The sequence below is a fragment of the Hakea prostrata genome, chromosome 4 (assembly GCF_041222555.1).
Source record: "Hakea prostrata isolate BN-2017 chromosome 4, UWA_Hpros_2, whole genome shotgun sequence".
NCBI classification, from domain to species: Eukaryota; Viridiplantae; Streptophyta; class Magnoliopsida; order Proteales; family Proteaceae; genus Hakea; species Hakea prostrata.
Window position 1 is genome coordinate 41,894,251 of NC_142603.1, and position 20,250 is coordinate 41,914,500.

A 20,250-nucleotide genomic window follows, 5' to 3' on the forward strand; every position below is an offset into this window, starting at 1 on the left:
TGGAAGGAATTAAGAACCACACGATGACGCCATTGTGGTGGTCATCGAGGTGGCAAAAGAGATATTCATAGAGTTGGAGACACAGGATCATCGAGACATCATGTCTACGAAGCATTCAGCGATGAAGTTGGATACGGCAAGATAAAACCTGCAGACAGGCTATTTGGATTTGGAGAGTCTACTTCGGTAGAGGGACCGTGGAGCTAACAATAACACTTGGAACACATCCACAAACGGTAACTACAATTACTAAATTTTTGTTAATAAAAAGTCTATCAGATACAATATAATTCTCGGGAGACCAACGTTGAATACTATTGGTGCAATAATTTCGACAAGACATTTGAAGGTCAAGTTCCCAACGAAGGAGGCATGGAGAATGCAAATCAGATCAGAAAACTTCAAGGCGAGCTATACAACTTTTTGAAGGATTCAAAAGCACAAGGTAAGGCACCGCCCGTGAAGTTACGGATAACGGGGATGAGGAAAAAATTCAAAGAGGTGAACCGGTAGAAAAGCTGGAAAAAATTTGTTTTGGTTTGGAGAATCCAGAAAAAGGGACCATGATAGGAGCTGATCAAACAGGGGACAAGGAGCAATTGAAAGAATTTCTTCAGCAAAAGAGATGTCTTTGCCACAGACAAGATATGCCAGGTTTAAGCGGAGAAGTGGCGGAGCATTGTCTATGGATAGATAAATCTATCAAACCGGGAAACAGAGACGAAGGAATTCTCGTGGAAAAGCATGATGCAATTAAGGTTGAAGTGGACAAACTTAGGAGATCTGAGTTCATTGAGCAAATCGAGTGTCCAAGGTGGCTAGCAAATGTGGTAATGGTGAAAAAGCATAATGGAAAATGGCGAATGTGTGTAGATTACACTGATTTGAACAAGGCATGTCCCAATGATTGCTATCCTTTGCGCGAATTGATCAGCTAATCGAGCACATCGAGTCAAGCAAATGTTGAGTTTTATGGACGCCTATTCGGTTATAATCAAATTCTTATGAAGAAGGAGGATCAGCCTCACACGGCATTCATGACCAATCGGGAAAGCTATTGTTATAAAGTTATGCCTTTTGGGTTAAAAAATGCTGGTGCAACATACCAAAGGGCAATGAACAAGTGTCGTTGATCAGATTGGAAGAAATATGGAGGTTTATGTAGATGATCTTCTTGTAAAAAGTCAATTTAAATCCGATCATCTCGCCGATTTAAGAGAGTGCTTTGATGTATTGAGGAGAAATGGAATGAGACTCAATCCTGAGAAGTGTGCATTTGGAGTTTCATCTGGTAAATTCCTAGGTTTCATGGTCACACAGAGGGGTATTGAAGCAAACCCAAAAAAAGTCAGGGCTATCTTAAATATGACGGCTCCCAGTAGTATGAAAGAAATTCAAAGCTTAACAGGAAGAGTTGCAGCATTAAGTAGATTTATATCCAGATCAGGAGATAAGTGTGCACCATTCTTCAAGGCTTTGAAGAATCTAAATGCACTCAACGAATTCAAATGGTCGAGGACTGTCGGAATTCATTTGAAGAGCTGAAGAGGAGGTTGACCAGTCCACCAGTTTTATCTCGACCAAAGCCCGGAGAGAGCCTGCAGATATATCTATCTTCTTCAAAGGCGGCGGTAAGCGCGGTGTTAATCCGGGAGGAAGGGTTACGACTAGCCAGATCTCTCTGTGTTCAAAGCATCGAAGTAAAAAGTGATTCTGAGCTGGTGGTCAGTCAAGTCACGGGAGCGTATGGAGCAAAAGATGATCGAATGTTCAGCTATCTTAAAAAAGTATCACAATGTAAGGAGTGGTTCACACAATTCTCAGTCACAAGGATATCTCGAAATCAAAATAATGAAGCAGATTCTCTGGCAAAATTGGCATCCGCAAAGTCTATTTCTATTCCACAAACCGTATATTATGAGGAGCTAGATATTCCGGCATATTCGAGCGAGAGATAATGGAAATTGACGAGAGATATCTTGGATGGATCCTATTATACAAGATATCGAAGGATGATATTCTTCCCGAAGATAGGGAAAAGGCCAAAAGCTGTGAAAAGAAGAGCTGCGGGTTTATTCTAAAAAATGAGTTATTATATAAAAGAACAGTTTCGGGCCACTTTTGAAATGTTTGGGACCCTACGATGCTCTTTATGCCTTATCCGAGGTTCACAAAGGAATCTGTGGAAACCACTTAGGTGGGAAAGCTTTGGCGTATAAAATTTTAAGACAAGGATTTTATTGGCCACGAATGCAATCCGAGGCGATTGAGTATGTAAGAAGGTGTCATCAATGCCGATTCATGCACCAATTGGAGCCAGCCAGCAGAAGCAACTAACATCAATTCTTAATCCTCTCCCATTTGCTATGTGGGGTATGGATTTGTTGGGACCTTTTCTGTTGCAACTGGAGGGAAAAAGTTTGTAGTGCCCGCAATCGATTATTTTACGAAATGGGTAGAAGCGAAGCCTTGGCAACAACTACCACGAGTCAAATTGAAAAATTCTTGAGAAATCATGTCATATTCGAGATATGGCCTACCAAAGATTCTACTGGCGATCACGGACCGCAATTTGACAATGAAAGATTCAAGGAATTTCGTGCAGACTATCATATTGAGTGCAAACACTCATCCGTGGCATATCCTCAATGCAATGGCCAAATTGAGGTAACAAACAGAACACTTTTGCGGGGGATAAAAAGAGGCTGGATGAAGCGCATAGTTTGTGGATTGATGAACTACCTCATGTACTATGGGCGTATAGGACTACGGTCGGGACCCCAACAGGTGGAACACCTTTGGATGGCGTATGGGTCGAAGCATTGGCTCCGGTGGAGGTTATGGTGGGATCAAACAGATATGAGGGATGATCCAATAACTAAGAAGAAGGAAACAAATAGATGAAGTCAAAGAAAAGGAAGAAAGGAAAGAGGAGAAGGATATAAGCGAATCAAACATAAATTAGAGTAGGAGATGGGAGGAAAAAAGGAAAGGACGAAAGCTAAAGGAAGGGCCAAGGGAACAAAAGGAGCAAAAAAAAGGGAAGGATCTCATGGAAGTGTGAAAGAAGGAAGAACACCAAGAAAATAGGAGAAAGAAGGACTGGAGAAAGAATAAAGTGGAAAAGCAATAACAAAGGACAAGAAGGATCAAGAAAGACGGGACGAGGATGAACCAAGCGGGCCCAAGTGGCGAGGGGAGCGAAGGGAAGAAGAGAGGAGACCGAAGAAGGAGGCGTAGGGTCAGAAGAACAGGACATGAGGGACGGAGGAGGAAGAGAGAGAGGAAGAGGCGAGGGGAGGGGAAGGACATGAGGATGAGGATGCAGGAAGATCGAGAAGTCGGGGAGCCATCTCAAGGAGGAGAGAGGGAAAAGAAAAAACAGGAGGACAGGGACTAGGTCAAAGATCGATCAGGTATTAAATCAACATCAAGGACGATCGGTATAAAGTTCCTTCAAATACTCAGAAGTATAGAGCAATACAAAGTTGATCAAAGATGTATACATCTAATCAATATGAATGGTTAGAAGATGATAGTTAACATAGAAAGATACTATATGAGAAACTAAAAAAATTATAATATAAAAATAATAACAATAGAAGGAAGGAAGAAAATTTCATCATATAAAAGTGGACAAATAAAAAAACCCAAGAAAAGAGGAGGCAAGAAAGAAAAAGGAAGTCATAAAGCAAAAAGAGTGTCCATATGGTGGTTGTAGATGGACAACAGAGCAGGAGGACAACATCAAGAAAGGCAATATCTCATCGAGGAAAACATCATCAGCAGAACCAGAAGAAGGGAGGAATCACAACAGGGAAACGAGAGCAAGAGGGGAACCAAATCAAGATCAAAAAGGTCAGAAGGAGAAATGGGGAAACAACGAAACTAAAGGAGAGTCTAAGGATGAAAAAATTGGTGAGCAATAATATCTGCAAAACCCAGGAAAGTTGGATTATCTCCAACTCCAGAGGAGGAAGAAAAGACAGGTCACGATCTCCAAAAAGCCGCCCAAGTCTATGGAAAGTTTGAATTTAAAGCATCCAGAGAGCATGAAGGTTTTTTCTCTAGAAACCAAATAAAGGAAGCAGAGATATCCGGATCTCATGAGTCTTAACTCCAAACCAACATCCTCCAAAGAGACTCCCAAAGAAGAAGAAAGCTCACATGAATCGAGCCAAAAAGGAAGCCAACCAAAAGGAGTCATTCTTCTCAATACGGAGGACCAAGGGGAGCCAAAATCTTCTTTAGGGCAAGGGCAAGGGCATCAAACATAAGTTGAAAAAGCAAGATAAAAGCCAACAAGAAACTGAAGAAAAGGAGAAAAAGAACAAACACACCGAAAGGAATTCTCTCGAAGATCCCAATTCTGAAGAGACCTCAAACCAAGAAGTTCTGATCAGCATCATGAGACAAAGTTTCTCTCTCCAATACTGAAAATGCATGAAGGGCCAAAAAGGACAATCAAATATATATATATATATATATATATATATATATATATATATATATATATATATATTAAAAAAATATAAATAATCAAATCAATAGTAAATTAATCTAAATAAAAGAAAGGGAAAAAGGAAATCACCCCCAAGAGAATAAAGGTGAACGGACAGGCGATTCCTCTGTCAGGGGATTAGCCGTGCCCCACTCAGCAGCCTCCCAAACGGTGGGATGATTTTTAAAAACCACGGGGGAAAGAAACGGAATCGCATGCTCAGGAAAAGGGGGGGGGGAGATCAACTATCCAGAATATTCGGGATTAACAGGCAATGAAGGAGATGATATTCTGGTCAGACCATCAGAGGGAATACCAGAGAGCCAGGGGGACAAGATTAGGAGAGCTACCATGAATTCATGGGAAACATTTGGTATTTCCCAAAGAGGAACATCTGATCACTTCCGGGGGGGGAACAGGAGGGGAACAAATGGGGGAAGCAACATCCAACACAAGGATGGATAAAGGTAAAAGGAAATTTCATCACACGATCCGGCAACAACATCCAAGAGAGGGGAACATCAACATTTCATCACATAATTGATAGCTATTTTCAATAAACAGGCATGTGTTAAATGCAGCAATTTAAATGGTCGAAGAATAGCAAATAAATCCTTACCTGACCTGCCTCAACCAGGGAAGAGGAAGTATCATGAGGAATTTCTACGTGGACTATCTCAACGGGGGAACGGGGGGAGATGAATTCTTTCTTTCTTTCTGAGGACGAGCGGGAAGGAGAGACCTAAGTCACATCTCAATGTATTGGAGGTTCTAGAGGTCCTCATCTTGGGACCAGGGGTTTCAGAAGTACAAGCACATCAGCATCTCCGATGGCACGGAGCGGGTGGTTTTCTCTTGATCAAGGGAATCTCTCTTAGCCGTTTTTCTTTTTGAAGGATGACGGGCAGTGTGTTTTCTTTTCTTGGAGGGTTTGATAACCCTAGAATCGGATTTCTTTTCCTCTGAAACACTTCTTCGTAGATCAGCAACATTAAGGATGGGACGAGCAATTACTTCCGATGGTAAAAATATATGATAATGAGTAAGGATTACAAAAAGAAAGAAAGGTATACAAAGTTATTATCTTACCGGAAAAAGGCGTGACTAATGAGACCGCAGTCTCAACGGCGCATCTATGGGAGTTCCAGTCGGAATCATACTCCAGGTTATTCGGTCATATTCAGTAAGCACATGACGTACTTTTAGAGGAGATAAGGATTCCAAGGAATGAAGACACCATCGAGACCGGAAGTTTGGATTTGGAATGGCCCAGAAGAAATATTTTTCCCGCCATTGCTTGTTGTCATGGGGAATGGAAGAATCAATGAAAATTTTGGATTCTCTTCCCAGTTCATCCACAATGCAGGTTCTTCTAGCAAAGTGAAGGTATCCGCGTTCGCGGGATACTTTCAAGGTGTAATAATTTCTTAAGAGGTCAACAGATGGGATACGGTTCATCTGGAGAATAAACGCAAAAAAACAGTAAACTAGTCTCCAACTATTTGGAGTAAGCTGAGAAGGACAGACATGATAATAGTCCAATAAAGATTGAACTACGGGAATCAAGGGGATTCTAAAACCTGAATCAAGGTGATCAAGGTAGATGGTGATAACACCAGGAACAACTGAGTAAGGACGGTCGGAGGAGTCAGGAACCCATACTCTAGCATTAGAAGGAAAATGGTAACTTTCCAAATAAGAATCCAGGTGGGATTTCTTTATTTTGGTGGGATACCACTCGGGACCAGCATGCTTTGGGTCCATTTTTTCTCTAGACATGTTGACAGGAGTATAAAGAAGGATGGCTTCATCATGAGCATACGGAACAGGTTTCCAGTCTGAAGGATTATGCTGAGAGGAGGAAGAAGCACTAGACACGTTTTTCATTTGCTCGCTGCTTGGAGGTATATCAGGTTGGGTAGAGATACTGGGTACTGAAGGATTGGAAGCAGGATCCATGGCGGAGACAAGAAAGGAAGAAGAAGAAAACTGGAAAGGTAAAATCTGAAAAAGAGTGATAAAGGAAATAGCAGATAGATATGTTTGATGTTCGCGAAGAAGAACAGAGTACGGAAAGGAAAAGGCGACAGTTGACATATATATATATATATAAAGAATGAGAGAGGATTTCTTGAAAGGAGGGGGATATACACGATGGTCCAAAATCAATGGTCATTACCTTTCGTAACCGACGCGTGGGATCAATCGGCTAACGTATGAAAACAGCAGTTGAAGAGAATGAAGATGATGTGTGAAAGGGTAAGGGAACAATATGATGGTAATGCATGGGAAAAAGACGAAATCAGTGATCAAGCGGCGGTAACGTTAAGGAAGTTAAAAAGTTATATTTGAAAATTCAGAAAAGATCTGACAAGACAGTGATTTCAGCCGGTTTTAAGATAACTTGGGGGCTGAGTACAGTAATATAATTTCAACCAATACAAAGGACATGATTTCATGAGGGACATGGTTATAAGCAGATTTTCAAGATAATGATGATATGATATGATAACTCGTCATCAAGGTTTTGAAGAAATCGAGGATTACCTGGGGAAAAGGCGTAATAGATGGACAAGGAATACTGTGTGATTTTAATGAAAAAGATAAAACCTGCTGATCAGAGTCTCATTTAGATTCAAACTGATCAGCAGGCTTGGGGGCTTATGTTGTAACTAATATATCCATTACCGGTTTATACCGGTCAAACCAACCTCAGCCGGGTTCAATTGAGAGATAAAGGCAAGATGATCAAAGACGTCCAAAAAGGAGCGATGATCTGATGGTTATGATTGAAAGAGTATTATAAGCGGGAAAGCCAGTATAAAAGCGAGGGAAGATCCGTAAGAAGGTAAGTCTCTGGAATCAACAAAAACTCTAAGCTCACTCTGATTGAACTCCATTACTAGCATTTGAGAAGCTCCGAGAGCTCGAAACACCATCGACACCATCGACTAGATCGTCGGAGACGAGACGCCGATCAAGACGATCGGCTCCGTCTCGTGATCGTTCTTTCGGGAGTGAGAGATTGATTGTTCGAAGAGCAAACCAGATCGAATCAGATCTGAGGAGTTCGGTGCGGGAAACTACGGTTCAAGGCGATCGGCAGAAATAGCACCAACACTGATTGTTATTTTTGGCCATGATTTTGCCTTTAATTTTGGCATTGATTCCACCTTAATTCTGCTAGAGTTTGTTCCGGATTCTAATCATAATTTTGGCCCTGATCATGATTCTAATTCTGACACTGATTGACCATTACTTTAACCATTGATTTCATCGTAATATTAACTATCTTGATCTAAACCTGATTTGGACCCTAAGTCATTCTAATCTAATGAGTCCACTTAGTTTTAGATTATTTTTTTTTTAATTCTTTTGTTGTTGTCAAATAATAAAAATAAATGTTATTCATGTTATTTTTATTATGTTATCACAAAAATTGACTAATTCATTTGTTATATTCTACGTGCTTATTAAATATACTTATGTAAATAAATTTTCTCTTAGTTAGAATCAAAATGCTAATTCCATTTAATTAAGGAATTTTTAGAATCAAGATAGGGTCAAGGTTAGGCCATCAAAGATAGGGTCAAGGCTAGGGCCATCAAGGACAAAGACAATCCCAATGCCATGACGATAGGGATACAGAGGAAGGGCAAGGGCCAAACTGTTGACTTGACCCAATCAGGGACAATTAGGGAGGGAATGGGCTTAGCTTGGCCCATAGGGCTTAGTGTCAGGGATAAAATTCTAGGCCCTGAATTAGAGTTAAGACAGGAATAGACTCAGCTAAAACCATATAGGATTGAGATTGTGATTTCAAAACATGGCCCAGCCCATCCTTGCTTATCTTACACCAATGTATGTCGAGAAAAATTCTTAACTTTTTGGCCAAGCATTAGGTTTTTGGGTTGATTTTGAATGGTTCTTTAGTTAGGATGCAATTCTCTCTTTGATATTTGTGGTTAATCAATATTACCCTAAGTATGACTCTTGACTAAAGACTATGATTCAAATAAGACTTCTATCACATCTCATATTTGGAATCTATCTAAGAGTTGATATGGAACCCTATCAAGAAGCGGACTGAAATTAGGGGATTGCCACACAACCTAGGAATCACACCTTAACAAGGACTCTACAATAACTTACAAAATAATTGCTCAATTTAAAAAAAAAAAAAAAAAAAAAAAAAAAAAAGAAAGAAAAGAAAGAAAGAAAGAAAAAGAAAAAGAAAAGAAAAGAAAAGAAAAAAGAGTAGATAAAGGGAACCAATGGGTCTACAACAAAACCCTCCAACATGCAACAACAAAGTCGGATCAAATGTTAAGACAGCCAAAATGGAAGCAATAGTAGATCCACCAAAAGCCAGGAGTGTTGAGTTCATCTTACATAATATGTGGGCCTAGATTAATTACTGTGGTTAATAAACGATGGAAGTCTCAACACATTGGGCTGATGGCCATTAGATTTGAGATAAGCCAAACCAATCTATTGTCAAATTGGACTAGGGTTTGAGATTACTATTATAAATAGCTATGATGGGATTCCTCCAATCTCTCAACTCTTTTGTTTACTTTTCTCTGCACTAGAAGGAGTACGAAAAGGAAAAGGAGGAGATTAGAAAAAACATTATCACTCTATTTTAAGTTTTAGATTGATCTTCTTCAGTTAACTCCAGGTTTAAAAAATAAAATAAAATAAAACCTTGATATTCTAAAATTGGTATTAGAGCCTTTCCATACAAAACTAGAATCGATCGATGGATACCTTTTGTCCGTTGTAATCAATATTCTTGTTCGTTTCCATGAATTTTTTTTTCTTCTTGTTTTTTACTCTTGAGTGGAACTAGTCAGAATGTTAAAACAGAAAGCATTAAAAGATATCAAAATTTGAGTATAAGACGATTAAAATGATCGAATTCGGTTTTGGCTTGTGGCTGGAAGTTCTAAGGAACTATTATCTGGTGATCAATAAGTAGTTAATATGTATGGGATATATTTTTTTGGGACTCTATAAGCATTTCAACCCTTTAAGAGGGGTTTACGTTAGATTTTTAAGGATTTGTTCTGTGTCAATTCAGCTGGAAGGAGAAAACCAAGGATTTTGTTGTAGATAACTAGATATACATGAAAACCTAAACTATTGCAGCTAGATTTTGTTGTGGATATACATGTATGTGGATTTGTTCCTGTTTTCATGGCTGGTTGAAATTTAGGGTAGGGTAGATTAGTTGTGATAATATATTAATATGGTAAGATATGAGGTTTTCCTAGAAAAAGAGAAGTGCTTTGTTTTATTTATTTATTATTACTTTTTTTGGAAGGGACGATTTGAAAAATTATTTTGAAAATGAAGGTGCTTTTTCCTTTTTTATGAGTCGATTAAATTAGATTTGAAAAATAATTTTTTTCTTGATAAGTTCCTTTTAATGGAACAATCAAATCTAATAAATTTTCCTTTATACTTAGGGTTTTGGATTACTTTGATATATTGAAATATGTTTCAGACGTGAACTACACTATTTGAGAGAATGAAACAAATGTAGTGAATTGATATTTTGAATAATTATTTTATGATTGTGTATTAACATCTTCATCAGTTGTGCATTATATTAATATGTTGTACATACTTTTGTATCCCGACTGCAAATTTGAATGAGGATAATAAGAGAAGCGGTGTAATATATCCGCCAAAGCAGCATTATTTTATTTTCTTGTTGTTTGCCATAGCGGTCAAAGTTTGGTGATATTTTGCCAAAAATGATGTCATCCAATTTATTTTAGTACATACATAGAAGTGGGAATGAACGATAATTTAAAGAATTTCATTTATCCAAAAGTAATAAGATTTTTGAAGATAGTGTTGTATTTATTTTTAAAGGTGAGTAATACCTTAAGATATTTTAGGAAGCATAATCTACGGATTTCTTATCACCCAAAGGTGGAGAGAATTTCCAAAAATTGTTGCTGACTCACGATAGTCGGTTCATGTTGGCTAATATTTGATGTCATTAGCATGTTCACTATTGTATGTTTTTTATGCTATGCTCGATGATGATATATGCTTCCTGTTGAATATGATTAATTGTTTCATACAATAAAAGCTTCCACATATGACTTATTGTGTCACATCCCACCTAATGGTATTGGATCCACTCCGACTATGGATGGATGTGATTCACAAACACAAGATCAGGTTACAGCCACAATCACAAATATCATACTACAATACCATAATCAAGAGCTAAGAACAAATTAATATAATATATTAAACAATGCTAAAGGAATGTCAACTGTCATTAAAACTAGAAAGAAAGAATAGGAAACACCAAAGTATCCAAAACTACTACATTTGTTCCAACTAGTATCTCAAATATATTCAGTGATCTTAAGTTCTGCTTCTATGTTCGAAAACCGAACTATTACGCCATATGCCTCCTACGTAGCACTATAGGCGCACTTCATGTAGACACACAAATTGTCATGTTCCTTGTAGTCATCAACCATAGGCCTCTTGTGTACTTCCACCATGACATAGTACTCCTGGGTCGATATCCCATCACAACCTGTTGAATAATCTAAAGAAAATACATACAACAGGGATGAGTTCCAAAGAACTCTGTGAAGCAAAACAATCCACATATACAAGGGTGATACAAACACAGAATGCAAATACGCCGTAAGTATGCAACTAGGATGCTAACCATGCTAATCTCTATCTAAGCAATATAGATTAAGTACTACATCAGCTTCCTCTGGGAAATGTCAAACAGAACCCTCACGGCCCCAGCCAACTTTTGGGCATCACGATCAAGACGTAGGGTAACCAGTCCACATCACAACGAAGATATGAGTTATAGGGCTACACACTCTCACTAACCATTGGTATGAGAACTGGCACGTATCAAGGATATTTCTAGCCCAATGCAAAGTCATCTACGTATCAAGCTACATATGGTCTAGATACCTTCCCTCATGTCTAGTGCCCTTTTGATCCAGTATCCACCTAGGGATACCAATCCTCACGGGACAAACACAATATGCTAGTAGATCTGTGTCTCCTCACGGGATGGCTACCAACTGTTGGATGCCCATCAACCCCTATTGCTATCATGGGTCATTTGACTTCCATGTTGAATGGGTAGTAGAATGCAATTAGAAAACCTAACCATGCATCTAGACATTCATAATATGCACCAACAACACTATATGCATCACTAGTGACACCAAGAGCAATGGTCTAAGCCACAACCCCTGATGTATGATGACAGGTATACAAGGCACATGAGTTCCCAATCCTAGACAAGCATCAAACAATGAGTAGAAATAAATAATAGATCCCAATGCACTGCATGTTAAGAATGCTCAAACAATATATTCCAGCATATCAATACATCATAAGTATGCATTAGACGTTAAAGAAAAATATAATAGATCATCTAAGTATAAGTGTGTTGTTTTCCTTCAGCTGAATAACATCCAAAACCCTTTTAAGCATTAAGATTACCAACCAAAGGTTCTAGCAGATCACATTAAGCCCTACTAATATGGTTATGCATTTACAATAAGGGTTTTGAGTCAAAACAATTAAACCAAACATGCAAACCAAGATGGCAAAAGGGGCAATCGATCAAACTGGCCAGTAGGCAGTCAACCACCTGCTGTGCTCGAATAGAACTTAGATCAAATATGCAAACCTTCGATCCCCGATCCTTGATGGGTTTTGGGTTGATCTAGGGCATGCACTTCATCTCTGAATCACTACTTTTAAACACCCAAACAAGAAACAAAGACAAACCCCAGAGATCATTCAGATCTGAAATTTGAGAATCCTTTTCTAGAAGAATTTATAGTCATATAAGATGCAAAGTGTATTCCTCATGCGTGATCTGATTAGGATTGATGGAAAATCAGAATTCTAGCAAATGTTTCCCATACCTAACTCCCTAAAAACAAAGGTCTAAAGTAATAGGAAATGGGAGAGTTAGTTACTTACCTTCAAGATCGAGAAAATATAAAAGATGCGCGATTCCTTTCGCAAGAATCTCCTTTCTTTGCTCCCAGAAGTTCTCTTTAACTTCCTGTAGGCCTCATAACTATCTATAAATATTAAATTCATGAATTTAGGGTTTGTAGGGCTCAAATAGGGGTGTCGAGAGCAAAAATCCCGAATATGTTTGTACTACTTGACCAATCACCTAGGGATAGATAGGTTGGTCAATCAACCGCCTAATCAACTGCCTTCAGTACTTTCTAGTACTTGGGCGATTTTTTAGTTTGGCTAGACCCAAATGCTTGTACAAGCCTAAGGATCATTTTAGAATAAGGAAACAAAATTTTATTGATATTTATTGTGCTTTTTGATTTTATACATCATGTGAACTCGATGAGTAATAAGATTGGCGGAGGCTCTAATGGAGGAGAGAGAAGCTATGGGAAATTCGGAGGTGCCTAGGGAATTGGTCTTCCTGCGTTTGACGCCTCCTGAGGTGCCTACCAATGGTGTTGGTTCCACAGTAGGTGGGGACAAATCTTATGCGGGAGCAGTGTGGGGAGTTTGCTGTTGCCTGAGATTGATTCCCTCCCTTCTCCTATTCAGGGGGGTAAGTTTCATATGATTGTAATCCCGCAACAGGAATACGAGCTACAACAAAATCAGTTCCATTTTTTGTAGATTGGGCAAGCAAATTTTCGCACAACAACCATGGATGAATTGCGAGAGCTTGCTAGGGGTGCTTGGAAATTGTCTCAAGGGGTGATCTTACATTCATTGGGGAAAAGATTTATCATCTTTCAGTTTCATAGTGAGGCAGATATGACTGAGGTGTGGCACAAAGGTTTTTGGAATGTTTGAAAGCAATACATCCGTTTTCAGCGATGGAGGCCAGATTTTAATATCCACTCCCCACAACCTGTGAAACCCGGCCCTAATCTTAACCCGGATACTCTATTGTTTGTAGGTCCGAAGACCCGAAGTAGAAGTGAAAGTCAACTATGGGCCATATTAGTAGAAGACATGGTGTTTGACTCCGAACCCATGGAGATTGACGATGATGCCCAATACTTGAAGACCTTTTTGGATTTGGAAAAGAGACTGCACCTCGATGAAGAGAAGATTGGTTGATGACCTTAGAGCTTGGTTGAACATGATTCGAAGGCATTTCCCCATGCTAGGTGAGTTATAGTTCATGTTGTAAGAAGCTCATTTGATTCCGATAAGAGATAGGCCCTCAATTCCCTGATTCAGGCTTTGCTGTCAACCTAGGTCGACTGCTTGGCGACTGGGCCAATCGACCTAGCCAATTGACCCAAGGAGATAGAATCTGTGCAAGATCTCCTGTTTAGGTCTGTGTTGATATATTTATATAAGACTTCGTATTTTTAGTTTCCCTTTCCTCCAAAACACTTAGAGAACGAAGGGAACTCCTCTCCAAGCCTCCAATAGTGTGGAAGAAGATCAACTCTTGCAACTTTCAAGTTTCCTCTCTTGTTCTTCGATCAAAGGTTAGTAATCACTCTAATATGGTATTGATCTACTCTTACTATGATTTATCTCTATACTGAGATTAGGAAGAAGATGTTATTGGGTTTGGGTGTCTTGTATTCTGTGGGTCCATGTAATTATGGTTTTGGTTGTATTTGTAATTGAAACAGGGTTTGGGTCAATTACTAGTACTGGGGTAAAATTGTAATTACATTGGGATTAAGGTTCTAGGTTTCCCTATAAATAGTCTCTGTGGGATAACCTATAGGAATCAATCTCTGTAGGAGATTGGGGAATCAATCCCTGTAGGGGATTGAGGAACCCATCCTGAGGATAAGGATGGGGGGCAAGCATAAGGATGGGGGGCAAGCAAAGGGTAGCACTTTGTGGGTGTGAGGTTTTCCTGGAAATAGTGGAACTCATTTTTCTCTTTGGTGGACGTAGGCATGGTTTTGCCAAACCACGTTAAAATCCCTTGTGTGCTTTGCTTGTGTCCTTCTCTGTTCGTGGTTGTGCATCCATTATCCCTAACAGATGCTGCATCCTTGCAATCATCTCTTCTACAATCTCTATTCATTCTTTCATGCCATGATCTTCATATTCAATCTCAACCATGATTCTTATGATGTTCTTCATGAATCTATGATCATACTCTTATTATGATTTCTCTAGCATTATAGAAGCATCTTCATGATTGTTCATACTCTTGATTTACTGTGTTAATCTACTAGAATGAGATCTCATCATCTCTAGTTCTTCTCTTGAATTCATAGCTTGTTTTCATTGAAAACTATGTTTTCTACCAAATTAGAAAGTATGATTCTAAATTAGTAAGTATTGGTTTTTATCGTCGTTTGATGTCTAATCTATGCTAGATAGTCTTAGATAACTATGTTAGACATTCTCTCCAAGTTTCGTAGCATTCCGGATCATGTAGAATAGGTTTCGGATAAAAAATCAGATTTTGGGTGCGTACTGTTCACTGGGTCGATTGGACCAATCAACCCAGCCAATCTTCCCATCATGACTGTATGGGATTTCTTCGTCCGTTTTGATTCATTTGATGCTTATTCTTTTAGGATTGCTTCTTAATGATTGTATGATGCTTATCTAGGGTTTGTTTTCTAACTTTGGATCCCTTCTCTTGTCCGTTTGGAATATCTTTGAATCTATATAAGGTAAGGACAGTTGTTACCATATTAACATAGATTGCATGAATCTTAGTTTCTAAATTGGGAATCACCTAGATTCGCTACTGATGTTGTAGTTTCTATTATGATATGAATGCTATAAGTATAGTAGGATCTTATTTTCATATTTTCTTTATGTACTTGATCATGTATGAATACTTACTCATGTATGTTGCTTATTCAATTGATCTTGTCATTATGTATTCTTTCATATGATGTGATATCAATTGTGAACGTTATGACTGAATTGGGATTGTGATTGATTAGGTATGATTTGGGATTGGGGAATGTCCTTTTGACAATTCTGTCCTTGGACATAAGTGGGAATAATATGGGATATTTCCGATGGTGCCCTTTGACGCTTTCCCTGATTATTGGTTGTCATACCTAGGGTTGTCTATTGGTGTATGGCTAGGATGTCCCTGTTATATTAGACCCAATTCGGACGGGTATTGAGAACGAACGACCCATGGTAGCAATGGGGATTCATGAGTGCTCAAAATCGGTAACCAACCCATGAGAGGACATGAATCACATTGTGGGGGTCATTCGTTGGTAGGGTTGCATTTAGTAGACTTGGGCTCATGGGCACTCAAGATCGGTAGCCAATCCATGAGAGGACATGAGAGCTTCCCGTCTATTATTTGTGGATGACCAATAGGGTTGATGAGTTCGTAGTCCGGGAATATGCTGACTCTAGTGTGAAGGATACCGAAAAGGATTGCCCGGGGCGATAAATGGACGTATCTGGATCCGAGTTGATATAACCAAGTAGATGACTTGCATTTGGTTAGGCTTTACCCTGACATGCGCCAATACTTAGACCAATGGTGATGTGAGAGAGAGGTGACCTAAACCCCAACCATGGAATGTCCAAGAGGGATGTAAGACCCAACTACCACCGGCAGAGCCCAAAATACCAAGATGGTTGAGGGAGAGTGAATGACCTTCCCAAAGAAGTATGGTGCTATGACTTAAAGCATGTTTGCCTTTAGAGACTAGCATATATAGAGTTAGACTCATACATGCATTGTCTGTCTCATATCATATCGCATCATGCTATGTTTCTACTATCATATAGCATCATGCTATGTTTCTGCTATCATGTTATTTATGTTGTTATGGAATAATTTGCCTTGTTGAGTTCTTTTGAACTCACTCCTTTTGTACAAATATCTTTTGTTAGATTATTCTACAGGTATAGATGACTATGAAGGTCAATATGAGGAAGCACAAGCTGAAGAAGTGTACTACATGCAAGGTCTTGGCTGTAACAACCCCCGTAATTCTAACCCGGGATCCGTATTGCAAGTCTGAGAACCCGAAGGTCTAGTCGGCTAAATTTGTGGAGTGTCCGGATAGAAGTCCATGATCCATACCCTGAACCCATGAATCTAGATTCTCTTGATGAAGAGTTTGCCTTGCTTGGTAGTTGGACTTTCGAAAGGCAAGTGATGTCTGGAGATGTCCGGAATGAAGGTAAGATCTCCCCCATGTCTTCATTAGGGTTAGGTTGTACTTGGACATCAACCCCTTGAGCAAAGCACCCTTGTGTAGTAATATACTTGGGGGTTGTTGCTAGTGGCGGTCGATTGAAAGAACCAAGCAACCGCCTTGAGAGACCGCTTGGTCCTGGTTGCAGGGTTTTGCCCTAATTTGCCCCCTGACTTCTATAAATAGTAACCCTTGCCTATTTTACGAATATTATATTTCGGAATTACTATTTTTGGAGGTTAGGCGGCTGTGGAGACGTGCTGGAAGTAGATCTGAAGTGCTGTTAGAGTCCCAGAAGGTTCTACTGTCCTTCATAGCTGATCTGGTTGACGTAAGTGATTCCTTGTTCACTCAATCTCCACCATTTGCTATGATAAAGGTAGATTAGTGATCATCTTTGGTTGTTCATGATCCTTTTATTGCATTGTCTACCTTTTTGATGATCTTGGTGAGATCAGATCCGAAAACGAAACCTTGCTTTCGTGAAAATGGCTAATCTAACCAAGGGAAGGTTTCTGGATAGCCAATTTGATGTCATTGTTTAGGTTTTGTATCACCATTGGCTATAGGAGTGTTATATTTGAGATTCAGACTATGATCATTCGAAATTCGGATTGAAAACGGATGATCAAAAGCTTGAGTTTCGGATCTGAAACTCACTGTTTTTGGGGTGGTCACTAGTGGCGGTCGCTCAGCCCAAGCGACCGGCTGGTTTCCAGTGACCAATTGACTCCTGGTTTTGATCCGATTTGATTCATTCGACTTATACCTTATTGTAACCCTGTATATAGGTGTTCTTTGTTTCAAGTAAAAGTCTTATAATTGTTTCTGGATTTCAAGTTAGAGGAATTTTACATAATTATAGGTAAGGACATACAATCCTATCTTTATGAATTGGCTTGAACATGCTTGTCCAATGTCTGTCTTCACTGTTCTTTTATTCTATATACTACTGTAACCATGTTTTATACGCTGATCTTGTTATATGACTGATGTTTGTATTGTCTTTGCTTATACTTTGATAGTTATGAATGTGATATGCTGATGATGGTTAGTATGTGGTTCTGATGGAAGGGGTATTCCATTGGGATATCAGAAGGCTGTGGTATGGGACACATGCCTACTGATGTCTCCACCATTGTCATAACTACTAGATGACATACCTAGGTAGAGTCTAGAGTTGCATGGCTAGGTACCCCACATGCTACTACCCTTTCGGTAGGGGAATTGATGCCGGATGACCCGTATAAATGGTAGGATTGCATATATTAGGGTTGGGCTCATGGACGTCCAAGGAACGGATCGGATGTCGTGAGGAGTCATGAGAGCATTCCGCCCCAACAATATGTGGATGACCATAGGGTTATGGAATGGAGTCCAATAGTGGTAGCCAATCCGTGAGGGTTCTCATTCCTAGGTTGCGAAGGATACTGAATCGAGTTGGTTGGTGCCATAGGGGATGTATTTTGACTTCATGTAGTATGTTACCGCTATGACTTGCATTGGATTAGAAACCCCGACATGCGCCAGTACTTATGCCAATGTCGTGGTGAGAAAGTGTTGACTTAACCCCAGCCATGGTTTAAGAGCCAGGTGTGGACTTTCCATTTTGCCCAGGATCCCTACAGCGGTAACCAGTCCTTGCCGGATCAGAGTGACTAGACCTACCTAGAGGAGGGCTTGTGTTAATCTTAAACCATGTCAACTGTTAAAGACTTGCATAGTTAGAATTATAGTAGCATTCATACTTTGCATTCATACATATCATATATGCATTTTTGATTGGTTTGACATATGGATGGGAATTATTGTTGTTCTTACTGAGTTCTCCAGAACTCATTCCTTTTTTGTATCTATTTTATTAGTCTGTACAGATGGAGGAAATGCGTCGGAAGATGGATTGGTTTTCCCATGAAGGAACCTTCTCGTATGAAGAAGATGTGGCACCGGCAATGGGAAATGGAGATAGCATGTGTGGGAGTTCCTGTGAGTGCATGGAATGTGCTTATAACACCCATTGATGGGTGGAGGAGATAGGTTGCCAGGCAGTTTGCTCATCAAATGGAAAAGAATTGGAGAACCCCTCATCTTGATAAAATTGAGTCTAAGTTTCTAGCTTTATAAAAAGAAACCAGAAAGAAAATAATTTAACTCTTTTCAATTGCTTCCGCTGAACTCGTATTCATTTTGATTATTTATTCTTTCCTTGATTATTTTATTGGAGTATTTACTCTTGTAATTCTCTTATTTAATTATTGAACCTTTTCTTGGTCATGATTGTCTTTACTTGCATTTATTATTATTGATAGACTAAAACCGTGGATCCTGTGACGGATCACTCCCACAGGTTGTATGATGGGTAATCAAGACCGGCGGGTGGGGTGTGACATTGGCAGTTATGAAGATCTCGGTGATGATCCCTCGAGTGATCATGCTACGTACCATGATTAGCCCTACCGTGGAGTAGGAGTGTTTGAACTTAATTTCTGAAGTCTATGTCTATGAAGACATTCTTTATATAGTAGAATAGACTCTAGCTTAGTTTGATTACTTCTTTCTTTTTTTCTTTTGGAACCGATTGTAATCTTCTTTGACTTTTGAACTACATTCCGCTGTATTCGTGGAGTGAGATTCCGCCTCACTCTACATTTTGATCATATAATATATTGGTATCATTTCTGCACTTTGATGTTATTTCATTACTTTACTTTGATCTATTAAATAATATTGTTAACATTGATTTAGTCTTGTTCTTGATTATATTATTGTGAATGTGGAAGGTTGATTTCCTCGATACTGATCTTCAGGGCTGTGGATCACACACTCGGGTATGCCAGGTAGGGTACCGGCTGGGTGGATGTGAAAGAGTGCTATCAGAGCCCACAGTTCAAGGAAAATCCTAACCACAGAAACAATGCTAGAACATTTTTGAGTCATAAATCCAGAAGTGACTCAAGTATTTTTAGAAGTGGATAATAGACCACTTGAATTAGAAACTTAATAAGTGAAGCATAATGTATTTTCAAATAATACACAATAAATATGATTTAACAAACATCATATAATGCAACAAAAGAAAATGTATAATACACAATAAGATGGTGAAACAAAAGTAAACTTCATTAATTCTAGGAAAGTTCTATAATGAGTTACATTTGATAAACATAAAAGGAAATCCTAGTACAATCTATCTAGACTACTATCTTTGCTCTCTCAGTGCTCTAACATCCTCTACCACTTGAGTCAACTGTGACTCCATCCTCTCCTGCCTCGACTCTATCCTCTCTAGGATGGAAGCCATAGAGCGCATTTGTGCACACAGCTCCGAAGTCTCTGGAACTGTGAGTGATGGACCTCTAGTCTAAAAATGTGATGATGTGGGGATCTCATGGTGGCTCGAATATGCCTCATGCATCTTAGTGTCATCTCCTACCTAGTCATCTGTATCCGGACCAGCACCATAGTCACCACCATTGGACTCGTCATCCTCACCCTCCGACCTCTCAACTTGGCTAAGCTACATCTGATGGAGAGTCCTTGTCCCGATGTCATAGCCCAGATCTCGTGTCTGCATCTTGG